The sequence below is a fragment of the Balaenoptera ricei genome, chromosome 1, assembly GCF_028023285.1.
Source record: "Balaenoptera ricei isolate mBalRic1 chromosome 1, mBalRic1.hap2, whole genome shotgun sequence".
Lineage (NCBI taxonomy): Eukaryota > Metazoa > Chordata > Mammalia > Artiodactyla > Balaenopteridae > Balaenoptera > Balaenoptera ricei.
Window position 1 is genome coordinate 176293642 of NC_082639.1, and position 15660 is coordinate 176309301.

Genomic DNA, 15660 nt, shown 5'->3' on the forward strand with positions numbered 1-15660 from the left:
TTATCCTCAGCTTGACCCACCAATTAGTATATCAACTAGGGTGTTCTCAGGTACCAGGGAAGAAAAACCCACATCAAAGTAGTCTGAACAATAAAGAGAACTTATCACTTTGTGTAAACTGTAGGCTAGTTTGCAGGCAGTTGGTTCAGGGCATCAACCATATTTTTCTGTTGTATTCTCACTGTTGTGCTTCTCCATGAGCTGGTCTCACCCTCAGACTGTCTTCCTTCATGATTAACAAAATGGCTGCAGCAATTCCAGGCTTCACATCTGCAAAGTGTACAGTCCGGAACAATTCTCTACTAAACAAAATTCTTGTACATTTGTTGGTAAGTTGGATTGACTTGGGCTTGGATTCCTGAGCCAATCACTGTAGCCCATAGGGGTTGAGACAATGTTGGTGAGCTCACCCTAACTGGAACTCACCACTGGAAGAGGGTATAGAGTCAAGCCCACAGAAATGATATGGGTACTACATGATCGTGGGGGTCAGTATAATGGTTGCCTGGGAGACAAATTCTGTCTACTTCTCGGTTACACAGCATTCATTTACACCCAGTTTCTGTATACACTCTTTCAAAAATTCTCAATTACATACACTACATGAAGTCCCTCCAGAAAAGAGAGACAAGTTCTCATCTAGTTAGTGAACCCAATTCTGAGTCTAGGATCAGTGACTGATAGGTAGCCCCGTTCATCAGACCCATGTATGTTCCTCACAATCCTGAAAACTACTCCTAAAGTATTTCAGACCCCTCTTACATAGCACTTCAAATACACTCAGTTTCACTTGCCTTTTTTTTTGTCCTTCTATCATCACACCATACTGTAAGTGAGATTCCATCAACATCAGGCAGGTGTAACCTGGCGCCACCTCACCTCCCCCCTGCCCTGTGGCTTCCCTGTTGATACTGAGATATTGGAGACTATAAGTCTTTACTTGGTGCCCATGGATGCACAACTTAGAATGCAAAATTGTTGAACTCCAAAGGGTAAACTTTTGACGGCTGGGAGACAAGAACTAATGGAAAACTTTTCTTTCTGTCTCTCTCCATCCCAACACCTCACCTATGTACACCTATAAGACATACTTTATATGGATTCCCTGAGGACAACTCTGTGTGACAAAATACGTACAAGCACTTAGTTGCAGCCAACTGAAAGAGCCTATATTGGCTCTTCCTTCTTATAAAACTTCCATTTGGAAAAGAGGGCAGTGTGAAACATGCAGGAATCACTGGTACATGGCACATATCATAATCTGCTGGCCATAAATAACAAGGACAACCTGCCCTGGCAATTGGAAGGCATTCCTTGGTCAACTAATCAGAACACCCCTGGTTCTAACCTATGAATGGATTTCCCTTGTCCATTGTCTTCCATGGAGATAGATTTTGGAAAGGATGCAATTTCTGGGGCCTGACCAATTGAGCAGCCCACTTCCTGTTGATGTTATTCCTGGACCCTTGGGATTATCTCAGGGTTTGAGAAATACAGGCTCTTTTGGCCAGTCATAGGGTTTTTTTGGCAGTACAGCTCACTTAAAAATTTAGTAGGCTGTTGGTCTATTTGCTTTGGGTCTATGTGCTTGTGATAAATTCCATGGGCTAGTATCAAAGCCAACTCCCTTGTCAGTTCATAGCTATATGAATCCAGGCAATTTTATCTCCTAGAAACATATCTCTCTTCTCTTCCCATCTCACAGTCCCTTATTTAATGGCTACAACCGTATTCTTGACCTGTGCTTTGAAGCAATTTGAAAAACTACTTTTATGGATGGAGGTCCTATATATATTTCTTATATTTAGGCTACTCCATATCTGTATCTTCACAGCATGACTCTTCCCTCTGTCTAGCAAAGACTGCTTAGCAGGAGGAGCTTGGAAGAATCCTGGTCTCACTCTCATTTCCTCCTAAATTTCCCCAGCTCCCTACCTCTGTTGTCACCATCCTTGACTTGAGGTGGAAATGGTGGCATTTCTGTCCTTGCAAGATTCCAGATTAGATTGGTGGAACTTCTGGCAATATGTCTCCTTAACTTTTCTTTTTCTCTTACATTTCACACCTAATTCATATGGCAATTTGTCAGTTCTACCTTAGAAATATATCCCAATTTGGAAAGCTTCTCACCCCATCCACTACCAGCTTCTAGATGGTCCAATCATTTCACCACCATCTTCTCTGCAGATATCATGATTGTCTCCTGACATGTTTATTTACAATGTCTCATGTGATCTAGTCCACCTCCTCTGTTCCTACCCCCCCGTCTCACTGTGCACAGAAGTCACCCTGGCCACTTAGCTTGTTATTCCTTGAAATATCAGGCATGCTTCTGCCTCGAGGCGTGCTGAAATGTCTGCCCAGGAACTTTCCCTCAGATGTCCTGATCATCCTATAATAACAGCACATATCATTTCCTATCCCCTTATCCTGCTTTATTTTATTTTTTTTAATAACTTGTCACTACCTAATTTTCTTTTTGGTAATTTTTTCTAAAAGCATATCTCTATGAATTAGAATGTAAGATCCATGTGGGCGGGCACTTGTCGGCCATATGTGCCCTGGTGAGCAGAGTGCTTGATAGAGTAGACACTCAGTAACTACTCTTCCCGACACGCTGCCTGCAGCCTAGGCTTGTCTCTTTCTTGCAGGATATTTCTGCAGACCGGAAGAAAGGGCCTATCAAGTGCTCTAATGCTACAGTGAAGAGCTCCAAAAAAGTGAATGAGGAAATAAGAGGAGCAGAGTGTCTCTAGGAAGGCAAGAGAGAATACAGAAAGTTATTCATCTTAGATGGGAGGAGGGACATGCTGTCCATCATAATTACATGGAGAAAGAAGTGATGGGAGTGGTTCCAGTGAGGCCCTAGACTGGTGGGCAGAGGTTGATGGAGAACCCATCTTACCACGTTTACCTACTCTGTGAAGTTGGAAATTGGTAAGTTAGATGACCTTTTGAAAAGGGGAGATGATGGCTTAAGAAATTTGAGAAACATGGAGACTTGAAATGGCCACTGTGAAGAAGGGAAAAGGAAGCTGAAAGGAAACAGAAGCATGGCTGAATTATTCTGTGGAGCACTGCGTTCTCCGTTTTCTATTTTGGTTTGTTATGTTTTCCTTTTGAAGGGAAGCTGTCCTTATAGATCAGTTCTTCTTTAATAATGGTGGCTAAGTGCTCACTGTGTCCATTGTGGGAAAGAGGGTCTTGAAAGCTGAGTCATGAAATCCTTCCCGAGCACCTGTGCAGCCACGTGCGTATATGCGTAGAGGTGTGTAGATGTGTGTAAAGGTGCATGTGTGTACGTATAGGTGGGCTTTCATACACTTAGCATTGCACATCCCACACTCTCTTCTAGACACTATAACCAGCCTTTGCTGTGCCAAATATGGACTTGCATTCATCCATCATCAAACATTTTGAGCTATCACATAGAAGATTTTATCATCTGCCTGGGAAAAAGCTCAATTCTGGCTGACTGTATAGCAGCTTGTGCAATTATGTAATATGTCACTGAAGTTTGGCCTTACTATTACATGAATACGAATGGAAATGGAGAAGGCACTGATAACTAACATGATCAAGTCAAATGAAATCATTAGGTATTCTGAGGCTGCGGGTCTCTAGCCTGATATGCTCATAAGCAAGTGTGTGTGTTCAAATGTAAAAAAAAGAAGCTAAGTTCAAGGATGTAAAGAAAATTTTGGAAATATGTCCCACTAGAAATAAGGAAAGGCTATTCATGCTGGTTTAAAGAATTTCAGATTCAGGCTTAAACTCAGAACAAACAAGGGGGAAAGGGGGAGAAATTTGTTCTTTCTTTCTTAGAACACTTTGATTCTTCTCCTTCACACGTATGAGATACTCCAAAACTTATCGAAACTGCTTCTGCCACTGCGTTTTCTCCCTTCATTTACCAGACAAATCCTTCCAGCTGCCTGACAAAACATTTGAATTCTAATTATGATGACAGACTGTTGCCCTTGAAACAGGAAAACTCTGCACCTTGAACTTTCAGATTTTCCCAGGAGGGTTTGTACATGTGCACTGAACCCGAATGGCTTGATTTAGCTGATGAGCTTATGGGCACCATGGCATCTTTTCCCCAATCTTGACCCCAACCATGTTCAAGGCCAACCACAGTGAGCTGTTTCTTTAAAGTGGGAAGACCCAGCTGGTACTTTGGACGAAAGTGGCCATCTAGAAATAATTATTCTATGCTGCCGTCTGTGCCTATCCTGATTCTGCCCCCACTTTTCCTCTGAATTTATTGGTTCTTATTATTTTGAGAGCTCAAGCAAGAAGAATTATCTATGGGGAAGATTCTAGGTGCTTCCACTTCAGCTGTAAGTCATCTGAACAAAATGACAAAATGCAAGGACAAACAACTCTCATGGTTATAGTTCAGTCAAATTACCATGAGTTTGACTTACATAATTTAATTAATTCAATAATCACTATAGTTTATTCAAAATCGTCTAATAAAAGAAATACTAGAAGAAGTGAGAGTTTACCAGTTAAGAGTGAGATGACTGCACCCTGATGCGAAATGGTCTGGTTAGTGCTGCCACAGGGGCAAGACTGTTCTTCCTTGGAAGACAGAGGAGGAGAAATAAGATGAGAGGAACACACGGAACACTCACCAGCAGATAGATCCATACGTGTGTGAGCCACCATCATTTTTCCCTCTCAATCTGGTGGCCATTACTTTTCAACCTAGGACATCTTTAAGACAGAAATAGGGTGCTGCAAATAATTACACTCAAACAACCCATATAAACTGGAGCTCTCCCAGCAAACTAGGGCATACTGTGTCACAACTTCTTGGGCTCTGCACCCACGTATCAAGATTTTGCTACTGGTACATGGTAATATTCTCTCCATCCTGTATCCCGTGAAAGAACATTTTGGTGGCCGAACTAACTTGGACAACCATTCATCTTCCTAAAAGAAATAGGTTTATCTGCTCTGACAAATGTAGTGTTGGTTATCTTAACACATTAATCAACCCATGAAGATCTGGCGATGGCTATATTAGCAAATAATTTTCAGTTTTATTACTTACCGATTTAAAAAAAAGAAAACAAAGGAGCAGGGAGCTCAGTACACAAAGTACACAAACAGGGTGGGCGCATTCTTCCACGGCAGCAGTTCCACCTAGTTATAGAACAGAGAGGTATCAGATAAATGGATATTTCTCCTATGTATTTGTTCTTTGGGGAGCGATCACTGTTAGAAAGGGAATCCGAAGAAGCAGGTAATTAGATGATGTGCAAAATATTGGAGTTATTTTATCAAGTTGATTGGTTGCTTCAATGGGCATTTAATAAGCACTTACTAGGTGTCAGGCACTCTGCCAGAACCCACAGAATCAAAATATATATAATATTATAAATATGGTTGAGTCAGGCTTGTAAATCAGCAGTTATAGTTTAGCATGATGGCAATAGTAGACACAGAATGCTAGGAGGGTCCTTGGGGTCGGCAGGGGATGAAGGGGATGCAGAATGTACAGCTAATGGGGCTCCAAGAGACCCTAGAACTGACCTTGAAAGGAGCAGAGGTGGTTGATTTGACTGAGGAAGAGGGTCATTTCAGGGGAAAGAGTAGCATGTAGGAAGGAGTAGGAGGCTGGGTGACACTGTTAGGAACCTAACAAGAGGGATTATGAGGAAAGTGCTCCAGGGAAGTAGTAGAAGACAGAAGAGGAGATTTAGAATTTTTTTAAAAGAAAAAAAAAAGGAAAGAAAAGGTTTCTGAGAAAACAAATCTGCAGAGAATGTTAGCACACTTCCTTTTGGCTATGCTTCTAAATTCCTAAGGAAAAATAAGGTGGGACCAGGCTAGATAGGTAGCCTTAATATGCAAGTAGTATCATTACCCCAGGTTTACAGATATTAAAACTGACAGAGGTGTTTGTTAACTCCGTAGCATATAGATTATTATCCCCACTTTACAGATGAGAGAACTAAGGGGCAGAGAAGTTAATTCAGTCCATTTTCCACTAACAAAAATAACTATTTGTTAAGTATTCAGTAATGCAATAAAAAATATTTTATTTGGTGAGCCTACCATCTGTCTTGACTTTCCTTATCCTAATAAAACCTGAATAACTGAAAAATCTCTACTTCATTTGCAACGTTTAGACACAGAATAAATATACATACCACTCAAGTTCAAAATGTTTCACCCCCCCCCCCCAACTCAAACATTTTCAGGATCTCCTGCAAAAATATGACCCTGAGTTTTTAATTGTTGACTTGAAGACGTAGGATATTTCATATCTGCAGCAATTGAAAGAATGCTATTCATGTTAACCACAAGAGGCTTAAGAGCACAGGCTAACGGCTGCATCCGCATTCTTGGAGGCGGCTGATAGCAAAGAAGCTGTTCTTCTGCTTGATGGCGGTGGGGGTCCTAGGGCCCTCTCAGGGGGCCTGCAGGCGGGGAGGTGAGTCATGCGGCAGCTCCAGAGCTTCTGGACTCATCCACGACTTCAGGAAGAAGGAACTTGGCGCCCACAGGGAATGAGATCAGCTGCTTTTAAGGACAATCTGGTTGTCAGGCTCAATGAACACCCACATTAGGCATCACTGGACATGCGAGAAAAAGGACACGTGGTTTCTATGTTGTCTCTGAAATACTGGCGCCACACGATCACTTGGAGACATATTTTCCCAAAGGCCTTCCAAGGAAACGAATAGTGCCTGTTCTCCACAAATTTGCTTCATTTTAGGACACTATAATTTCCAAATAACATTACCTTCCCTGTGAATGTGAATTTATTCTAAGGCACCATGTTTCATGTGTCCCTCAGACATTAAAATTGTCTCCTTTATAAAAGTCATATTTTCTTGTTCATATCTTTAGAGAAAAATACTTTCATGGGTTATTTTACTGTCTTTAAACACCTGTAGTTTTTCAGGAATCACCTCTTGGACACAAACCATGTCCTGGGTTCTTTGTTTCATACTATGTAGCTAGTGAATATCAGGTGATTCATCAAATTGTGAGCCATTCTTCTGCAGGTTTCAAAAAGAAAGAAAAATATAACCTATCAATTTTGTATTTGTATTACATCCAAAAGCTTTGTTTATACAACCCCCCCCAAATTTTATTGAACATTATTTTCATTAAATTGATCAAAGCAATTTGAACTGTGCAGACACAGTAAAACTTTAAGGGTCCACAAAGCATGTCACTTATCCACGAAATGAGGTGTGACCTGGATTGAGATCTATCTTTGGAGGTTGATCTTCAAAAACCCAGCATAGGAGACATACATAATTACAAGCTCAGTGACAAACACTTTCTAAGGTTATAATCAAGCTTAATAATTTTAGGAAGTCTATCTTTGTGAAAGAGTCATGAAACTGATCCATTATTAGTATTAGGCTGCCATGAGTGCAAAATTAATAGTTTCATTGTAGGGCAACTTCACAGGAAAGAAATGAAATCCCTTTCTCTCCTTTGCTCCCAAAAGAGAATTTGTATGTGCAGAATCCCTATTCTGTCTTTGGTTACCCTGTTTCCCTTGCCTCTGACCAGCCCCTAAGATGACTCACACCCCACCTTTTGCTCCAGGAGCATTTTTGTCAACATGTACTGAAGATCAGCCCTTGGGAAGCAAACCACTGGTAGTATGGAAACCTGACTTACATCTGCTTCCTTGCACTGGTTCTCCACTCACTTGGCCTTACACGCCAGCAGGCCTTAGATTGACAATGACAGCTTACACATCCCAAGCCTAATATTCACAACATACAGATTCTTAATCCCACCTGTACTACAAATAGCATTTGGTTGACTCATATTCAGAATCTCTGACTCATTACATAGAGTATTTATATGTCTCAAAGTTAAGACACATTTTTTAGCTTACTTCTTATCAATCAAATGATATCTCTTAATGGTCATTTTGAGGATTAAGTTAAATCACATATCTTTACACATAAGGTGAGGGTGAGAAGACCTATTTAATAAAAGGAAATTTCATGGCTTATGACATGCAAGATACATGAGATTATAAAAGACAAATATCTTCATCTGAATTTGTATACTTTAATAGCATCTAATGATTATGTCATTTGTTTTTATAAAGTTTTATTGGAACACAGCTATGTTAGACAGACTCCCCCCCCACCCAATCAACCCTGCCTTTTGGTATTTATACCCATGTGTGATCCCTTTCCCCTTGAGTGTAGGTAGCACCTGTTGCTTCTTCCCAAATATGGCAAAGGTAATGGGGTGTCACTCCCAGGATGATGTTGCATTATGTAAAATTCTGTCATGCTAGCAAACTCACTCTAAAGACGTTATCCCTCATTGGCTTTGAAGAAGCAAGCTGCCATGTTGTAAGAGGGGCTGTGGAAAGGGCCACATGGCAGGAACTGCAGATAACCTCTAGGAGCTGAGGGCCCCTGGCAGCCCCCAAGAAGCTGAGGTCCTTGGCCCTCAGCCCTACAGCCAAAAGCAAAAAATTCTCAAACAACCTGAGTAAGCTTAAAAGTGGATTCTTTCCCAGTAAAATCTCCAGATGAGAACACAGCCCAACTGACATTGTGATTGCAGCCTTGTGAGACCCAGATTCCTGACCCACAGTGATAGTGAGATAATGTGTGTTGATTTACATTTAAAAAATAATATCTTGTGCTTTTAATTAGTTAACTTTTGATTCTTTGTATTTTATTGTCCCAAATATACTGTCAGCTGCTAGAAGACAACGGTTATGCCTTATACTTCTCCTTCTTCCCCTCAGCACTTAATGAAGTGTCTGTTCAGAGGGATAGCTCAGTAAATAGAAGGTGTGTGCTTTACATTAACAATATTTGATTGTAACAATCACTTGGGAAAGCAGATATTACAAACTTCCTTTTGGAGACTCAGCGTGAGGGGGGAAGTGATTGCTTAGAGTCACGTAACTTGTGTGTGCTGAAGCCAGGATCCAAAAGAAGGTCTGTGTGCCTCTACAGGCTGGTACCTCTCAGGACAGACAGACTCCTTGTGCCCCACTAGGAGCTCCCACCCCCCAGTAAGCTGGACCATCAGTCAGAATGAGCCTGGAATACTGGTAAATGTTTAAGAACTCCCAATTTCAAATGCTGAATTTCTTTTATCAATATTCATATCCATTCAATATATTCATTATACATTCAATATATAAACTTTCTTTATCAAGATTGTGGATGGAGTTTAGCCCATACCCATGCATCTAGCTTATGAATAGAACTAACTTAAATTTTTTAAGATTATCAATATCATTTCCATTAATTAGTCAACAGAGCAGTGATGGTGGCTATATTAAAACATCTTAAACTGCTATGTTAAAATGTGAAAAAAAATCCAAAAAGCATTTGCTCTGCATATTAGCAGCCCTTAAAATTGCTGTCATAATATAAATGTGTTAGAGGAGATAAATTTGAAAAGGTCATTAAAATGATATTTTATTCATCTTGAGAATCTTGCTGTGCACACTAATTGAAAGATCAGATCCATATTCTCAATGTCATATCTATATCTAACAGCTGCAAAAAGATATGGCCATTCATATGCTTAGGTTAAGAATTGTATATGGAGACAGCAGTACTTTTATTCTTCTCCAAAAATGGCAAGCTCCTAATTCCTTCTTTCTCATAGCTTTAACACCCATCCTATCTTGAATCTCCATGTGCACAAACAGACTTTGTCAGAGGAAAACACCATTAGCCACGGTTTGAGATTCCTAGTGCCAAGTCAAAAACTCTGCAACAGTTTTTTCTAAACAACAGATGTGCACAATGCCATCTTTCAGCAATGGTTTGTTCATCATAAACATATAATTATCTGCAGGTTATCAGATGTCCTCCTGGAGCAGGGCTGCCCTGAGAGCACATGCACTAGCTAATTGCTTCTGAATTCTCTGCTCACTGTTTCCTTTACCCATCTGGAGCATCTTGTGGAAGTACACAAACAAAGCCCCTGGGCTTCCCAGCAAGCCTGTCAACTCATCCTCTAGTCAGAGGTCAAAAACTGGCCACTGAGTGTGAATCTGGTTCCCAGATGGTTTTCGTTTAGTGGGTACAGCAATGGAACTTGCTGCACATTATTGCTTTTAAAATCTGGCTACTCATGAAAATCAACTGGGAATCTTTTAATAAATATTCATGCCTGAGCCCTATACCTAGACAATCTAATTGAATTGGTCTCGAATAGGACCTGGGCATCTGAATATTCTTTGAAACTCTTCAGGTGATTTTTATGCCAACCACGGTTGAGAACAACTGCAGTCTATATTTAGGGACTGACAGCATTGTATACAAGGGGCTCTGGAATAAGTAACAGAGTAAACTATGGCCAAATCTCTACCAATGAAGCAGCACCAAGAGGGAAAGATCACAGGGCCAAGTGAAACAAAGCATGATGTTTATCAAAGGTGACTTGAAGGATAGAAAACAAGAATTAGGGAAACAGAGATAAGATAGGGGCCCAAATGGTAAGAAAAAAGGCTAGAAGGTAAGGAATCAGGTTGATGGAAGAAGTGCTTCAGGACTGAGGTGTAAGTGATGAGAGTTTGTTAGTGCTCTCCATTTTCGCAGTCTTTGTGTGTGTTCTAGGAAGGGCTGTTACAGGTTAAAACTGAATACAATTCATGGAAACCATCTGAATCAGAATCAAGGCAACAAATCTGATGCAGTGGTTCACTATCAGCGGCAATAAAAACAGAATACCTGTTCCCATCAGGGACCTTGGTCTTCTGAGTAGCTGCCAATGAGACTCGTGCATTGGATGCCAGGAGTGGTAATTAACCAGGACAACATGGCAGAGGTGACAAGTGTTTGAATTAGTGGATAATATAGCCTCAGGTACCTAAATGGTGAGTCAGGAAGGCAATCATTCCACTGGAATCACTGTACCCAAATCTAGACCTTAGTAACACCATGAGGTTCTTTCTATGAAGAAGAGATACAAAATGTCAGATCACAAAAGTATCACTTATGTAATTGCTTGTAGTTTATTCCTTTGCTTTCCTCTTTTCTCTATGCATCTTTGTAACAAATTTTTTAAAGTGGAAATGTGATTGTCATGTGAACAGCTGTAAAAATGATTAAAAGGTATGGAAAAACAAAAAAAAAAATGAGAGAAGGGATTGACTGGTTATTATTGCTGGTGATATGTGGTTGTATGAGTTATCTATTGCACCGTAACAAATTACCCCAAAACTTTGCAACTTAAAATAACATTTATGTCACAAAGTCTCTGGAGAGCAGGGATCCAGGAGCAACTTAATAAGGTAGTTCTGTCTTAGAGTATCTCAAAAGATTGTACTCAAATGTATTGGCCAGAGCTACAACCATCTGACAGCTTGGCCAGGCTAGAGATTCTGCTTCCAAGCTGACTCATGTGACCACTGGCAGAAGGCCTAAGTGCCTCACCATGTGGGCCTCTCCATAAAGTTGCACACAACATGGCAACTGGCTCCTACTAGAGAAAGACAGAGAGAGACAGACAGACAGACAGAGAAAGAGAAAACAGGACAAAGAACTTTTATAACCTAACCTCAGAAATGACATACCACCACCTCTGCCATATTCTATTTGTCACAGGACAACACTGGTCCAATGTGGGAGAGGTGACACAAGGGTATAAGTACCAGGAAGTAGGGCTCATTGGGGGCCCTCTTGGAGACCAGCTACCACAGTGGTTATTGCTGTTATCCATATTGATAATTTATTTGGTCTCTCAAAAACATCCCAATCATACAAATGAATATGCTGGGATTTCTGGGAGATATAGTGATTTGAATAAGGTCACATTTTTAGTCAGTTGTTCTTAGTTGCTAGAGTTTTCCTGGTCGTGGCGACTTGGAACTAACTGACCATCCATAAATCTTCTTTTATTACTCAGTGGCAGCTCTGCAAAACTTCTAAAGAATAAGATGTGAACTGAAAGGTTTTCTCAATTTGTTTAGACCTGAGCAGCATACCTGGCTTAAGCCCAGGTACTTATAAGAAAATTTCCTTGGGCAATAAGTGATCTGCTTGATTAAATCTTTTGTTCATGTTTAATTTTACTTTATAAGTCAAACCACACTCTTGTCTCCATTGATTCTCAGAATAAGGTCTCCAGGCTTAAAAACTCACTCAGCCGCCAGTCTCAATGAAGTTTACAAATAGCGTTTAATGCTATTCAAGCTCTGAGCAGGCTAATAAATGTATGTGTAGGTCAAAAGAATAATAAATGAAGGAAATTTAGAAGCAGAAATGTATTTAGAAAATTAATGAGAATTGAAGAAAAGCAAGGGCAAAATTTTAAAGGTAGACTATGAAAGAACATATATGTAAGGATACTATGGACTACATGTTTGTGTCCCCCCCAAATCCTAATGTTGAAATCCTAACCCCTCATTGTGATGGTATTAGGAGGTAGGGCTTTTGAGAGGTAATTAAGTCATGGGGGTGGAGTCCTCATGAATGGGATTAGTGCCTTCATAAAAAGAGACACAAGAGAGCTCCTTCTCTCTCTCTATCCCCAAACCCTCTTTGCCATGTGAAGAAACAATGAAAAGACAACCATCTGCAAGCCAGAAAACAGGCTCTCACCAGACACCAGATCCGCCAGTGCCTTGAACTTGGACTTCCAACTTCCAGAACTGTGAGAAATAAATGTTTGTTCTTTAAGCCACCCAGTCAATGATAGTCTCTCATAACAGCCTGAACTAAGACAAAAAGAAATGATGATGCAACCAGTGCTTCAGATGATACATGCTATAGACCACCTTGCTGGTGTGGAGTCTCAGGTACTCCTGCCTTATGACACATTCTTTCCTAATAATCTTATTTATTCATTTTTTAATTAGGAAAGACATTCACATAGCATACAAATTTTTAAATGCTACAGCCATTTTATTACCTTTTGTGGGAATTTTTGTACATCCTCCATCCAGCTATTTTATGCAAATATAAGCAAATACATATTCTGTATCAGTCTCTAACTTTTTCTTCTTTTTCTACAAACGGGAACATACTATACACACTATTCTGCACCTTGATTTTTCTATTAATAATATTTCTTGGAGACCTTTCTATGTCAGTACCCAAAGAGCTTCCTTGTTCTTTTTTAACAGCTTAATAATATTCCATTTGTGTTGTCTAAAATCTCTTGCCTGAAAGAATTGCCCTATATATGTGCCATTTCACACAGGGGTGAGTATATGCCTAGGGTAATTTTTTTAGAAGTAGAATTGCTGAGTCAACATATGTGTGCATTTATCATTTTGATAGATTCTGCCAAATTGCTTCCTTAGAGGTGTTAACCACTTATATTCTCCCCCAGCACTGTATAAAAGTGCCTGGTCATCAAAAAAAAAAAAAAAAAAGTGCCTGGTCATCCACAGCCTTGCCAACACAATGTAGACCCACACTTGGGTCTGATTAGCAAAAAATGGTATCTGAATTTATTCCAATTTGTATTTCTTTTATTATGAGTGAGTTTGAGCACCTTTTCATCTGTTTAGAAGCCATTTTAATTTCACTTCCATGAACTTTCAATTCATATATTTTACAATTTTTAAACTAAAGATTTGGTCTTTTTCTTGATGATTTGCAGGAGCTTTTTATATACTAAAGAAATTAGTCCTTTGCCTGAGAAATGAGCTTCAAGCATTTTCCCTATTTTATTTGTTCTCTGACTTTACCTACAGTGTTTTCTATTTTTTTTCCTTTTTTTTATCCATGCAGAATATTTTTATTTTTATGTAGTCACATCTATCAATCTTTTTTTAATGGCTTCTGAGTTTGTGTCACACAACTTTATGTGTGTGTGTCATACCGTTTATTAACCAATTACCTCTCCTACAACTACATAGACTCAGAGAAGACAAATCTTTAAGTCAAAACTACAAAAAGCAAACTGTTGTTCAAAACCCAAGATGCTCTTAGAAAAAAATAATAAAGTGAAAGAAATTTTAAAGAACCCAAAACAGTTTTAAATAAGCAGCAGTAGTTTTTCTTGTTTTGTCTGTTGGTGATCCATGGGTACCTTCTCTAATTCCATTTTTTAGCTGGATTACTTGCGAGGTCAAAAAAGAAAGAGAGAGAGGGAGAAAAGGAAAAAATAAGCAAGCAAGAAGGCAAGCAATCATACCTTCCACTCTGAAGGTGTGGTGTGAACAAATGAATCAGGCAGATTTGGGGAAGGAGAGGGTGCCAGGATATATGGCCAAGGCTCTCCTCACCTAGGCAACAGTTGGTAGGCAGCATCTGTGGCAGTGGCTAAAAGCCGTTCCAGGGCTTGGCTGGGACAGTATCTGCTGAATAACTAGGCCAGTCCTAGAGCCAAGATCCACAGCTCAGCTGCCGTTGCTGCTGCTGAAGAAGGCTCAAAACTCATTTTTTGCTGAGTCAAATCTCTCTTTGGGGATTTAGAAAACAAATGAGGCTCTGAAAAGTGGAAATTCTTCTGGATCATTCTTTGGGAAACAATGCAGTGAGTCTTTTTGTTATTTATTTTGTTCTTATATAATAAATTCAGTCAAAGGTACAGACCCCAACTTCCTGATAGATCTAGGACGAACTCACCCTGGAAGAAATTTCCCTAGTTTTAGGCAAGAACAATGGGACTAGAGAAATGAACTACTGAGAAAAAGAATAGTATGGAGAGGAAGAAAATACATAAAGCTATATGTTTCAATATGAAAGACAGATGCACACAATTTTCCATGCCAGCTAGTCTGCTGTGTATAAATAGGAGGAGCTCAAGGTAAACTACCAAGAAAATGACTCATCTGGGCAAGAATAAGGAAAGAGATCAAGTGTTCCTGAGTTATTAGTAACTTGAAATTACACCCTTATGCAGAGCAGCTTCAAAGCTGCATTCTCTAAGCTTTGACCTCTGGTGAATGCATGACCCAGCCATGACTTTAGGTAACCAGAGCCAGGATACTCCAGGGAATGTTTAATATGTCCAGTCCACATACATTTTTTTCAAACTTTTTTAAGATGTAGAAAGAAAAATAAAAATAACCTTTAGCATTCCATAAAGTGCGTTAACTAAACTGTGCGTATTTAGAAAAAGTAATTCTACTCTCTGTCACCTCATCACTGCCTCAGCAAATATTTGTTGAGTTTCTACTATGTGTGAAGCACCTTAACAGGCTGTCAGTGGGAATGCAAAGAGGTATGAGGGATGGTTCACCTCTTCTAGATATTTATAGCATATAAAGGTATATATAAGACATGAGGAAGAAGGAGAAGGAGGAGAAGGAGAAGGAGGAGAAAAAAGAAGACGAAGGAGACAAAGAAGAAGGAGGAGAAGAAGAAGAAGAAGAAGAGAGAACAAAAAGAAGAAGGGGAGGGGGAGGGAGAGAAGAAGAAGAAGGGGAGGGGGAGGGGGAGGGAGAGGAGGAGGAGGGGAAGAAGAAGAAGAAAGAGGAGGAGGAGGAGGAGGAAGAGGAACAATATGGGATATCAAAGTTCTAGCACTTACCACCTAGAGATGATACAACCACATTTAAATGAAACACAATTCAGCCTTCATGGAACTCAAGGTCAAAGTTAAATCAAGGCACACTGTACAGGCACCAACAGAGACTCTAGATCAAACTTGCTCATAGGCACATAATTAGCATTTGTTTACAATGCATCCCACTTAAGAAAAGCCCATTATTTTCTTCTCCTAGTCTTTAAT